At 44.6% G+C, this 13,925-nt stretch overlaps 1 protein-coding gene across 2 annotated transcripts in view; it reads right to left on the reverse strand.

Annotated features, from left to right (window-relative positions):
* The window catches only part of MARK2 (microtubule affinity regulating kinase 2), a 36,927-nt gene extending 36,527 nt beyond the window's left edge, over positions 1 to 400 (reverse strand). For both annotated transcript variants that reach the window (XM_068977935.1, XM_068977934.1), the window contains exon 1: positions 319 to 400. The gene's annotated coding sequence lies outside the window, so the exon portion shown is untranslated. The remainder of the gene's footprint in view (positions 1 to 318) is intronic.
* Positions 401 to 13,925: the final 13,525 nt, after the last annotated feature.

The raw sequence follows: 13,925 nt of genomic DNA on the forward strand, positions 1-13,925 counted from the left end.
CAAAAGGATGGATTCTAAAATAACGTAGAAACGGCACATAACCATGATCTTAGAAAAGTGAAACAGGTTTGAACACAAATACAATCACACAGCTGAACTCCTTCTACTAGGGGCAGCAAGAGGGGCGCAAGTGGGGAAGTGTGATGCTTGAATCAAAGGCAGCAGTCCACCCCTTTACCCTTGCCCCATGCTGGGATCTTAAAAAATCAGCTCAGAATTTCAGAATTTAGTTAATAAAATCAAAACCTTTAACAAGATAAAAGAAAAGGCACTATCATACCAGGAGTGACATGCAAGTAAATCATACCACAAACTTACAAACTCAAGTTAACTGAAATCCCAGAGACTCACTCTCACTGAGAAACAGCTCCTAAAATCTAGGAGGACCACAGGCAGAGTTTCAGGAGACAGGAGTGATCCAAAGACTGACAAAGGCAAACAGGAAGTAGCGGCATATTACACAAGCAACGGGATAAAGAGACACAGCGGGACGGCCAGAGTTCAGCTCCCAGGACTGAACTGGCAAGTCCCACACACACACGGGTCCTGGCACTACCAGCCACAGCGCTCCATGACCTTGGCAGTCAAGGCCAAACGCAAGCAGCTCTGGGCCTCTGCCTGTGGAACTGGTACATAATGGCATGTAAAAAGAAGATATTAGTTTCGTAAGGATAAAACAGAGTTAAGGTCCACAAAGAAAAGTTTTCTTGTGGGGGTGGGGGCAGCGGGAGTGAGGTGCTACCAAGCAGGACAGGCAAATCTAAGAATCCAAACTGTCCTAGGCTACTTACTTGCTGGTTACCAATTTAAGGTCTTAAGACTCCGGTTTTTCTAGAGGTTCTTGGAATTCTAGAAGACGAGAAGAGATGAACAGGAAAATCGGAAGCCAGGATTAAATAGTAAGGTTAAAAAAAAGTTTCCCATAAGCTGTTAAGACAAGGGAGCTAAACCCAGAGAGCTGCACCTCCACACCATGCCATCTTTACAACAGGCCTCAGAGGGCAGAGAGACCACGCAGGACTCTGCAGCCGGCGGGGGAGGCGTGCTCTGCCCCACCCCGACTGGGAGCTAGTCTGGAGGTATCTATCTTCCACTCCTGGACACAAGTGAAGCCAGAGCCAAAGTGCTCTTCATGGTCAGGAAAGTCTTGTTCTAACACCAACAAACACTCTGGGCTACATGAGTCTGTTACCTTAAACAGAGTTACTCAACATTTCTGGGCCTCTGTTTCCTCATCTGCGAAGTGGGGAAAATAATAAGATCTACTATCTTACAAAGATTGAATGAGTTAATGAATGTAAAACAGCTAGTTAAACAAGCGTCTTGGACAAAGTGCTCAATAAATGCTGGCTGTTATGATATGGCAGCTGAAGACAGTAGCCTCAGAGCAAACGGCACCTCGCGGGAATGGGTGGGGGCACTGTCTCCTCTTCAAGACTCAGTCTATTGCCTTTAAGAGTTTCCCAACCACTTGGAACAGACTCATGTACTTAGAGGGCCATCCAGGAGGCACCGTCACTGAGTCACTGCCTTAGCTAGCAGAGTGAACAAATCTCCTTTGAAAGCAAAAGTCTGTCTTCCATACAGACCAGGGGCCGAAGAGAGAGAAAAAAGCACATCAAGTTCACTTTGGGAATTGAAGTGAAAGCCACATGTGTATCCAAAAAGAAATATGCTTTGTGTAAAAAGCAGAGGATTATGGGACTTGCTGAGTGATGGGAAATAGAGCTATAATCCCACAAGTCTATATGTAGACACAAATTGATATAAGGTAATCACTTGATTAAACTTTTTTAATGATTCTGATGAGAAGTGATCCTGGGCAAATGAGATGAGTATAAGCAGATTTGCTTAAAGCTGATCCAAGTGACTATTAGAGGAGGCCCAAAGGTCTACTATTCGTGGTACTAAGAGAAGCTTTTAAAAGTGAGAGGTGCTTCATTGAGAAAATGAATACAAACAAAAGAACAAGGTGGAAAACAATAAAGTAGTTTAGAAATATATTTACTGCAACTGTATCTCTTAAAGATTCATCAAGCAAAGATAAAAGTCCACACGCTGTTACATACATAAATCCGCTTAACCTCTTCCAAGAGAAAGCAAAGCACTTTCATGAAAGTGGGGTTTGGCAGGCAAGGTTCACTAAGAAACAGGGCCAACAAAGAGTTAAGCTACGAAGAAACAGGAACCTAGCGTGGAGGCTCTGCAGCCACCCTGAGAACAGACTGTTGGGTGTTCTGGCCCTAGTGGGTGCCTGGAGCCGACCAGCCTTCAGCTATTATGGGTACCAACGTTTTTCAAGGATAGAGGCTATGCAAGCTTTGCAGTTTTCAAATCTGGAATTGACCAATAGCCAATATATAAGCTTAAAATACACAAACTACTGTCAAAATGAGTAAGCCAAATTATTTAATGGAGAAAAAAAAAAAAAAAAGGAAAATGCCCCTATTAGGAGGAGGAAATGAGCCAAACTTGGTTAAAGTCTAGCTTCCTTAACTAGATACACTGCAAACCAAGGCAGCAAGTGCCTTCCTGCATTTCAGCCAGGACTCTGGGAACTGCAAAACAAAGGCTCATTATGAGGTCATCGGCAGCAACCAGCCAATCAAGCACAGGGATGGCCAACTCCCTACTTGTCTACAACGGCAGTTCTCACACTCCTGGAAAACCCTTCATGCTCTTACTACTAAGGGCCTCAAATAGCTTTTGTTGATGCGGATTAGAGCTACTGTATTATAACTTCAACTGAGAAAACGTTAATCTATTAATTCATTTAAAATATAGTACTGAACTCATTACAACTATGTATTAATAACTACCTTCCAACATATCAAGTTAATACATATCATCACAGTAAAATCTAGGTTAACTTTTAAAACTTAATTATTAAATCTACAACAAGGATGAAACCCTGAACACATTATGCTAAGGGACATGAGACAGAAACAAAAAGACAAGTACTGTGTGACTCTACTTATATGAAGTGTTCAGAGCAAACAGATTCACAGAGAAAGTAGGAAAAAGGCTACCGAAGGCTGGGGGAGGGAAAGATGGGGAGTTACTGTTTATCGATACAGATTTTCTGTTTGGGATGACCAAAAAGTTCTACAAATAGTGGTGCTGGCTACATTGTTAATGGATTTCATGCCACTGGACTATATACTTAAAAATGTAAATTGTTACCCATATTTGACCACAATGAAAACACAAAGCACAAGGCCATGAGCACTGCCATAAATGAGGGACACTGTGTAAAATAACCAGCATTCTCCAAAGCTGCCAATGTCACGGAAGACGTGAAAGGACAGGAGACTATGGAGACATGACAGCTGAATGCAGTATGGGTTCCTGGGCTGGATCCTCGACAGGAAAAAGACACCAGCAGGAAAACTGATGAGATCTGAAGCTGTCTAGTTAACAGAAGGATACCAAGACTGACTAACAGTTTTGATACATGTTCTATGGTTGTATCAGATGTTAACATATGGTTTTTCCAGTAGTCATGTATGGATGGGGGAGTTGGACTGTGAAGAAGGCTGAGCGCCGAAGAATTGATGCTTTTGAGCTGTGGTGTTGGAGAAGACTCTTGAGAGTCCCTTGGACTGCAAGGAGATCTAACCAGTCCATTCTGAAGGAGATCAGCCCTGGGATTTCTTTGGGAGGAATGATGCTAAAGCTGAAGCTCCAGTACTTTGGCCACCTCATGAGAAGAGTTGACTCACTGGAAAAGACTCTGATGCTGGAGGGATTGGGGGCAGGAGGAGAACGGGACGACAGGGGATGAGATGGCTGGATGGCATCACTGACTCGATGGACGTGAGTCTGAGTGAACTCCGGGAGTTGGTGATGGACAGGGAGGCCTGGTGTGCTGATTCATGGGGTCACAAAGAGTCGGACACAACTGAGTGACTGAACTGAACTGAACGTAAGGGGAAGCTGGGTGAAGAACATACAAAAACTCTGGATTATTTTTGTTAACTCTTCAAAGTTCAAAATTTAAAAGAAATAAAATTTAACTTTTAAAAACCCTCATAAGGTCCAAGTTATGTATTCATAGGAGACGAGCCAACTTGAGTCAAAATCCCTCTGGTCACAGAGAACCAGCTTTCTCAGATAGACCGACAGCAAATCAAGGCAGCAAGTGCCTTTGTGAGTCCAGTGAGGACTAAAAAGGTTCTGGGAATTATGAAATTACCAAGAAATCAACCGAACAAAGCCAGGAAGAATTAACTTGGTTTGTCTACAACTGTGGTTCTTACACTTCTTGGTTTCAGAAAGTCTTTGCAGTATTAAAAATAACCTGAATCTCCCAAAAGATTCTGTTTATATGAATCATACCTACCAATGTCTCCATTCATTTAATTAAAGAACATTAATAAACTCATTACATGTAAACATTACTTAATTTTAATGAAAAAAAAAAGTATTTTCCAAGCCACAACTTCACACAGACCAAAGGAAGTCCACTTGATGAACTGATTTTTATAATGCAATCAAAACACAATGGCAGACCTCCCCCCCAAAAAACCTAACAAACTAAAGAACAGAAAAAGAAAAAATGAGAAAAATTACAAATAAGAGAAAGGGAAAATGAGAAAAAGAAAAAAGTCAGGGAATGAAGAGAAAAAAATGGGGGAAATAAACAAACCACAGATAAAACAACAATCAAAAAACCTGACAGGGCCAATGGTGTATATATTAGAAGAAGGAAAATGAAAGAGACACGTGTACCCCAATGTTCATCACAGCACTGTTTATAATAGCCAGGACATGGAAGCAACCTAGATGTCCATCAGCAGACGAATGGATAAGAAAGCTGTGGTACATATACACAATGGAGTATTACTCAGCCATTAAAAAGAATACATTTGAATCAGTTCTAATGAGGTGGATGAACCTGGAGCCTATTATACAGAGTGAAGTAAGCCAGAAAGAAAACCACCAATACAGTATACTAATGCATATATATGGAATTTAGAAAGATGATAAGGATAACCCTGTATGCGAGACAGCAAAAGAGACACAGATGTATAGAACAGTCTTATGGACTCTGTGGGGGAGGGCGAGGGTGGGATGATTTGGGAGAATGACATTGAAACATGTATATCATCATATGTGAAACGAATCGCCAGTCCAGGTTCGATGCATGATACAGGATGCTCGGGGCTGATGCACTGGGATGACCCAGAGGGATGGGATGGGGGAGGGAAGGGGGAGGGGGGTTCAGGATGGGAACATGTGTGCACCCGTGGAGGATTCATGTTGATGTATGGCAAAACCAATAGAATATTGTGAAGTAATTAGCCTCCAATTAAAATAAATAAATTTATTAAAAAAAAAAAAAAGGAGGAGGAGGAAATAAGCTCACTCGGGTCAAAGTCTCTGAGGCCCAGGCAGGCATGATTACAGGGACTGGGAACTGCAAACAAGGGCTCCCTATGAAGTCATCGCAGATAGCCAGCCCAAGACTGGGGACAGTCACCTCAGGTTTTGTCTACAACAAAGGTTTCTCTCACTTTTTGGTCTCAAGAACTCTTCACATTCTTAAAAAATGTATGGAGGACTGCAAAGATCTTTTGTTTATGTGGGTCATAGCTATCAACAGTAACCTTATTAAAAACTGAAACTGATTTTTAAAGTATTTTTATTCATTTAAAATAACAACAAACCCATTACCTGTTTACACAAATAACCCATTTTTTAAATGCAGAAACTATTTCTAAAACAAAATGAAATTCATAACAACAGTTGCACTGTTTTGTACTCCAAGATATCTCTTTAATGTCAAGCTTAACGAAAGAGATTTCTTGTATCTGCTTCTGCATTCAGCGTGTTTCCGTAGGTTGGGTGAAAGATACAAAAATCTCATTTCACACACATGTGTAGTCGGAAAATGAAGTTTAATAGCCTTTCAAATATTGATTTTCTTCTTTGATACTAGACCAAAACTCCACTAGTTGTTTTTAAAGGCTAGTTGCAATGTGCAATCTGAGATTTTATCAAATGAATCTTTCGTGTACTTTTACATTAAAATCCACTGGTCACCTTGCACTGAGTTGCTCTTTTACCTACTGATAACTGATAACCAAGGAAATAACAAGGAGATCCAACCAGTCCATCCTAAAGGAAATCAGTCCTGAATATTCATTGGAAGGACTGGTGCTGAAGCTGAAACTCCAGTAATTTGGCCACCTGATTCGAAGAGCTGACTCACTGGAAAAGACTCAGATGCTGGGAAAGATTGAAGGTGGGAGGTGAAGGGGACAACAGAGGATGAGATGGTTGGATGGCATCATTGACTCGATGGACATGGGTTTGAGTAAATTCAGGGAATCGGTGATGGACAGGGAGGCCTGGGGGTCACAGTCCACGGGGTCACAAAGAGTCGGACACGACGGAGTGACTGAACTGAACTGAACCAAGGAAATATTCCTTCACTGACTATGCAGAATTTCCAAATACTGGGATTTCATACAATATCAAAAAATCATACTCCATTAATCTTCCCACCAATCTCATCAAAAAAAGGTGTGACATATCCAAGTTTTCCAAAATTCTAACTTTTGCTTGAAAACTTGAATTTTATCACCGGCAATGATGACAGACTCACTCTGTTTAATTTCAAGATGTCCACTAAACACTGACGCATGAATAACTATAGTTTGTCCATCAACTGTTATTTCAAGTAAAAATGATCTGCTCAGCTGGGTCGGCTCCAACACACAAGAGCATTTTCCCCAGACAGCTGGACTGTGGTAAAGAGCAGTAATGCTCCATGGATACTCTGCATTTCATCACTTGGAATATCAGAGACCTTTACTGGAGGACTGAGATTTAATTAAAAAACAAAACAAAACACCAAACACACAATTTTCAGTGCTTCATCCAGGACATTCTTCAGTGACAATGAGTTTTTTTTTAAAACCACAAGCGCGTAGAGTGAAGTCCATGAATACCACCAGCAGAGTTTGGTGCCCCTACCCTGATTCATGTCATGGCGCCAGCAGTTCTCTCTGCTGCTCGCTGCTTCTGTACCAACAATGCAACTGGAAACAAAGCTGCTCCAGGAAAAACCGTGAGAGCCAAAAAAGTCATTCAACCCTTTGCATATTTACCACAACTTGTGTTTTGTTGCTGAGCATTCCCACCAGAGAAAATATTTTTTGAAGTATAGGTGGTGGTGATATGAGTTGAGCCATGCCTATATATCTGCTCATTTCTAAGGTGAAAGTAAAACTCTATAAACAAGACATTAACTCAGTCTTCATGTTTGCAGCTGAATCTTTAATTCAACAACACAGTACCATGAAGTGGCACTGCCCGGAACTTTACCGACTTTTCATCCAGTGTGCATTCAGGAATCCCAGCTGTTCAAAACTTCTTATCAGTCTCTCAGCTACTGAGTGGACTTCTCTGGACAAAGCAATACCTCATCCTGTAAGAGGCTTCAGTGACTTTGGCATTTCTAGCTGGAAACGCTGGAGCGAGTTTTAGATTTTAAAGAGACTGTGGTATGTACACTTAAAACGCGTAATTTCTTTCTCTTGAATCTCTGACGACTGCTCCTGAATGAAGCTGCAACGTAACTGGTACCCTTCTAGTGGCAGCTGCAGTGTGAAGTTGCTCAGTTGTGTCTGACTCTTTGCAGCCCCGTGGACTGTAGCCTGCCAGGTTTCCCTGTCCATGGGATTCTCCAGGCACGAATACTGGAGTGGGTTGCCATTTCCTTCTCCAAGGGATGTTCCTAACCCAGGGATCAAACCCTGGTCTCCTGCATTGCAGGGAGATTCTGTACTGTCTGAGCCACCAGGGAAGGCCAACTGGCACTCTAATACTACATGAAAACACTAAAAATAAAGCACACACAATAAGCTACATTATTAGTGTCTATAAAGATGAGAAGATATCTTTCATTATGATTTCATTTCTTTTAAATTTTTTTTCATTTCTTGTTTACAGTTTTGCCAAGTTTCTTCAGAGTAGATCCCTCCCTTTCACTTGTTGATACATTTCTAACTGCAGTAAACAGAGCTAGCAGCTGTGTTTGAGAAAGCAAAACTTCCAACGTTTCTTTTTTAAGCCAACAATTCATCCTTAAATGTAAGAAAAATACTATGAATTTTCCTCTATTTTAGAATAAAACAGAATTAAGGCTAAAGTTAAGTTATAATTTTAAGAATTATTAGTTTCCCCCAAAGTTTTTACAAGTAGGTGCTGGAAGTTATCCTTACTTCTCATGTTTCTTCAAAGGTGCTAGGAAAATGTTGGGATTTTAAAATAACTATTTATTGGACAATAATGAGGTTTACAGAAATTACAACAGGTATACTGCAGAAAGCTAGTAAAAGCACAGAAGAAGTGATGAATTCATCACCAAAAACTTCCATATTTACACCTTAAAGAACTACCTTAAAAATTCTAGGAAAAACAAAAATAAAGCAGCACACATTGAAAAAAAAAAAAAGAAAAGCAGCACCTACTCTTTTAGCCAAGAGTGATCACGTCAATACACATCACTTAGCCTCTGGAAAACACTGTCTACTAGGGAGAGAATGAGAGTGAAACGAGCAAATATAGCACTAATGTTACAAGGAAAATTGTTTGGGTTTTGTATAGCACCAAACAGGTCTTAGGGACCCCAAGGGTCCCCAGACTACACTTTGAGAACCAACACAGTGTTACCAAAAGTATTAAGTGCCTCCTCAGATCTCTCCCAAGACATGGTCTAGAGTTTTGGCATTCCTGATTGTCCAGAACTAGCTTAGACCCCGTCACCAGGGAAACTGGGATGCCAAGTCAGGCTTCACTGAGGAAAGTGGCTCCAGAGACAAAAAAAGAAAATGTTTTCCAAAGCAGGGAGCTTTTAACTTTACACAAATCAGAGGAATAGGAGAAAGAAAGGACGGGATGGTTCTGGGATTCTATACATGAAGGAGATCTCAGACTATCAAAATTCCCCTTCTGAGCCAGGCCGCAAAAGAGGCGTACAGACAGGTGAGGCAGAGCGACGCGGAGATGAAAACCCAGGAAGGACAGCGACAAGGAAGGGACAGAGTTCAAAGCAACCGAACAGAAAAAAGGAAGTGAGACAAGCCAGCAGAGGGTCAAAAGGAAGCGGAAAATGCAGTGAAAGACATATTCTGAGATGAGCCCTGCAGCAGAGACACTTACCTTTCTTCCCCGCCACAGTGGCAATGTGAAAAAACTAAGCAACTTGCTGCTCTGATAAGGCATTTAGGCTCTAGAGGCGCAAGCGAGGAACATCAACAGGAGCCAACTGAGACCAAAACCTCGGCTCAAGACTCAAAGTCCACAAATCCACAGGAATGGCTGAGAAATGGCTGTCACCCTCCCAGGGTTCCCAAAGGGAGGCTTTCTTCTCACTTCATAAAAGCCAACAAAGGTAACAAGAACCTGCCCTTGCAGGCCCCTCGGCTAGTGGAAAAGGAACCTAAAATCACCAGCTGCTAGGTTCCCATGTGGTCTTCAAGAGAAACAGGGAGCTTTCTCCTGCTGCCAAAGGGTAGACACAGCTCGTGAAGAAAGGAACGTGTGGAAGGAAATCCAATCCAGGCACCAGGTGGGGCCTCCTCTAACACCCAGATCCCAGCAACTCAGAAAAGCCGGGGTTCCAGGGGCTAGATCTGGCCTTCCAGCCAATGAAGAGACTGCACACCCACCACCACCACCGCCACGACTCACAACACAGAAGTACGGACCAGCAGGGGGTCGTGTGTTTCTTTTTCCTTTAATCAATAAAGCTGCCTAATATTGCTATCTTGTCAATACATGAACTTTAAAAAAAGTGCTTTCAAAAGTATATAAACCTCTCCAATCGGTCAGTTCAATCGCTCCAACTCTTTGTGACCCCACGGACTGCAGCTCGTCAGGCTTCCCTGTCCATCACCAACTCCCTGAGCTTGCGCAAACCCAGGTCCATCGAGTCAGTGGTGCCAGCCAACCATCTCAACCTCTGTCATCCCCTTCTCCTCTTAAATCTCTCCAACTGCATCCTATTTTCTTTCAGATAGCTGACTGGTAAAATTAAAAATAAAAAAACATTTTTTTAACTGAGAAATCCTAAGAAAAGCACCTACGGAACCCCAGTCAACACAGAGATAATCCAAAGTATTTCCCTTCTAGCGACCGAAAGTTGCATGGCGCTCAGACCAGGCTTCCCTGGTGGCTCAGAGGATAAAGCGTCTGCCTGCAATGCGGGAGACCTGGGTTCGATCCCTGGGTCAGGAAGAACCCCTGGAGAAGGAAATGGCAACCCACTCCAGTATTCTTGCCTGGAGAATCCCATGGACAGAGGAGCCTGGCGGGCTACAGTCCACAGGGTCGCAAAGAGTCAGACACAAATGAGCGACTTCACACACAACACACACGGACAAAATTCATTAAGTTGGTCAACTGAAACAATGATGACGATAATTTTTATATCCTGTCAGGCCCTATTCTAAGTGCTTTATATTCATTAATTCTTTTAATGCTCACAACAGCTATACCTCTAAGACAGTACTATTATAATTCCTTTTTCTTTACAGAAGAACAAACAGCCGCATAGGGACAGAGTTAAGCCCAAGGTCACAGCGGGGCCTATCCCGAGATTCCAGCTCAGGAAGTCTAGCCGTAGCACCCAATCTGACCACAGCGACACCATTTATTGGAAATCCAAAGGCGCTGGGATCCCCTTTCAACTCTGCCATAAAGTCAACTCAATCAGAATGCTACGCTAGACCAAACGGGCCCAAGGGGCCCCACTTCCTGTGACTGGAGAACCAGTACCTCAAACTTTTGTGGGCAAAGCAAAGCAGCAAGCCACAGACACTGCCAATGCTACGTGCAAAGACAATCAAAATGCAGCCATCTGTGGAGAGGAGGTGGGGATGTGAGGGGGTGAGGGAAAGCCAGCAAGCCCTAAGGTCTAAAGAGGTGAGAAAAAGGGGGTGCCCTGCATACTGGATCATCAGCACCCACAACAAAACCCTTCAGTCATACGGTGCTCGGGAGAGACCACGAGACCACTGCAGCCTGGCCAAGGCCAGACGCTAGAGCGCTGCCTGCAGGTGGCTTCACTCGCCAACCAGCAGGTGTGGCCTGGGGGCTGTCTCAGTGGGAGACTGAGGACACGATCCTGCCACATCAGCGGCACTGGCGGTCCAGCCGCACTGTCTCCTCCCTGAGACGGATTCCCTCCTGTGCTCAGGAAATGCCAGCACATGGTGACTGAAGTCTCCCATGCTTCCTACAGATACCTCCACCAAGGACAACCAAACGGTTCCCCATGGCTGAAGTACCTGTCGAACTGCCAAAGACCAAAGCCTATTCTCTCTCCTTTTTTCTTCTCCAGTGGGCTTGGACAGACAGTTCCTATGCACCAATCCAAAAGGTCTGGGGTCTGGTTGGATTTAGCAGCCAGGTCACAGTAGCCAGGCGGCAGGAGTCCAGATTCCCTTCCAGATCCACAGACCGGGAGCCAAGCACAGACCTCCTGGCCAGGTGGAGGGCCTTCTGCCAAGCTGTGAACTGCAAAGGAAAGGAGCTGTACCTTCGAGATGCTGGTGAAAGGTGCCTAAGACAAAGCAGCATGGCGTGTGGAGAAAGCCCACTCACTGGAGACGCCCAGCTCAGAGACCAGGGGAGGGACGGGGGTTGTTTACAGACATCACCCAAACTCATGCCTCAGTGAGCAGAGCCCAGAGGAGGCAGATCTTTGAATCGCCAACTTCCCAAACAGCACAGAAGAAAACAGGCCGAGGTGGTTCAAAACCAGCTTGACTGGTTCTACAGAGAAGTCGCTGGTCTGCTCCGCCTTCCGTATGTTAAAAAGAAAAACGTGGCTTGCAGCCAGTCACTGAACCCACCCCTCCCCTCCCCCACTGTCCCCAGGATCCACCGAGCCAAGGGTCCACCTCACCCTCCCTCCTACCTACTTGTGACACTCATGACTCTGTAAGCCTAAAGTCACTAGTTTGCTGCACAAGATGAAATATACTGATACACGTTTTTGCCCTCTTCTGGGCTTCCCAGGTTGCGCTAGAGCTAAAGAACTCGGCTGCCAATGCAGGAGATTCAGGTTCAATCCCTGGATCGGGAAGATCCCCTAGAGGGCATGACAATCCACTCCAGTATTCTTAACTGGGAAGTCCTGTGGACAGAGGCGCCCAGCGGGTTACAGTCCACAGGGTCGCAAAGAGTAGGACACGACTAAAGCAACTTAGGGAGCACTCACCCTTTTCTAATGAGAGAGAATCAATGAAGTAAGGGGGAATGAGCGGATCACTCCCCACAGGGGCCAAGGAAGCTTCAAACCCTCTAGACGTTCAGATGAAGGGATCCAGCTTATTCACACGGCCCCACGCAGAGGCAGGTCTAGTGAAGGGAAGGACCGGGGATTCCTCCTCCTCCAACTGATAACTGGAAATCAATGGGCCAGATTTCCTCCTGGTGGTTTTTCAGAACCAGAGGTACCATCTTAAAGTCTAAAAAAAAAGCAAGGAAACTCCATAGCCCACACTGAGAGGGCTGTGGTGGGGGAGTGATGGGAACTTTCAGAGTTAACATGGGGACAGACGGCCTCCTCCCAGGCCACAAGTGGGAAATGGGTGGCTTCCTCCCACACCAGGTTTGTAAAGGTTTACTCTTCCCATTGCTGAGACTGAAAGGGAACCTGCATAGATAACACTTCAGTGACTCACGCCTGTTTGATGAAGGCTGGGAGAAAGCCCGGAGAATCCAAGCTTCAAGTGCAAAATGTACAAATGCTGGAATCTACCATGAAGAAAAGGAAACCCAGCCACCTATCTGGTTTGCCATTTTGCTGAACTTCTGCTGAAGGACGAAGGGCCAGGTTTAAACTCCACCCACCCTTTCCACATCCCTCTCAATTTTGGCTTTGACAGGAAAGTGGCAAATAACGGCAGCATCACCATGACGAAGAGAGAACCAAAGGCTTTCCATAACTCCTCTCAAAGAGGCCTAGTGGTCAGTCTTCAGCTTAACCAAGCGGAGGGAGCTGGGGCCAGACCTGCTTGGCTGCAGGAAAGCCTCATCAGGCAGCCTCGGAGAATGAAGGATGACCGCCCTCCTCGCGCTCTCCATCTGCTGAGGTTGCCTCATCCCAATCCATTAATGGGCTTCAAAGTGCTGCTGGGGAGAGTCCACTTAGCAGAGACGCTATCGCGGGGCCAAGGGTGGCGCCCAGCCCCCACCTCACTTGTCGATAATGGGCCACAAAGTCTGAGGCTTAGCTGCACTTTAGGCATAAAATATTCATTCAGGTCGACATAATACATATGTAGGAGAGTCATGGAAGCTCCTGGGAGAAGAGAAATGCCAGCCAGGTGGCTAAGTGCTCAGTGGGAAAGAGTTCATGAAGGCATGGCTTAGTCCTGGTCAAGTGCCCACTGAGAATGAGGTTGTTCTGTCCAAAGGGGAAGCAGTATAGTCTGAAGGTTTTTCACTCCGAAGACTTCTAACCATGCAAACCTCTCAGAAAACAAATTCTCAGTCTCTCCCTACCTCACAGGCACCAACTCTATTTAAGACATTTATGCTGAAAAAAAAAAAAAAAAAATCAGGCCCAATCTTTGGTCACCGTGTAATCTGAAGCAGGCCAAATCTCAATGACTGCCTTGTATCCCTCTTCTTAGCTGCTTCCCAAAGTCCACAGACTAGAGAGAAATTATTACAGTTTACCAGGGAGTTGCCTTGGCCAGGCGCAAAGGCTGTAGTATGGCAGCTCTGTGAACTCCAGGGTCCACTGGTGTCCTTGCTCTAACCAGGCCTCTTTCCGCATTCCAGGGGTAAGGCAGAAAGTAAAGACTATATGGTCTGAAATGCACCCACACCTCTAGCCAGAAGGCAGCACCACCAAGGGCCCCCGCCAGAGTCAAAGGGCAGAGGTCAGAGCCATCACCCAG

Source organism: Capricornis sumatraensis, chromosome 8 (assembly GCF_032405125.1).
Source record: "Capricornis sumatraensis isolate serow.1 chromosome 8, serow.2, whole genome shotgun sequence".
Taxonomy (NCBI): domain Eukaryota; kingdom Metazoa; phylum Chordata; class Mammalia; order Artiodactyla; family Bovidae; genus Capricornis; species Capricornis sumatraensis.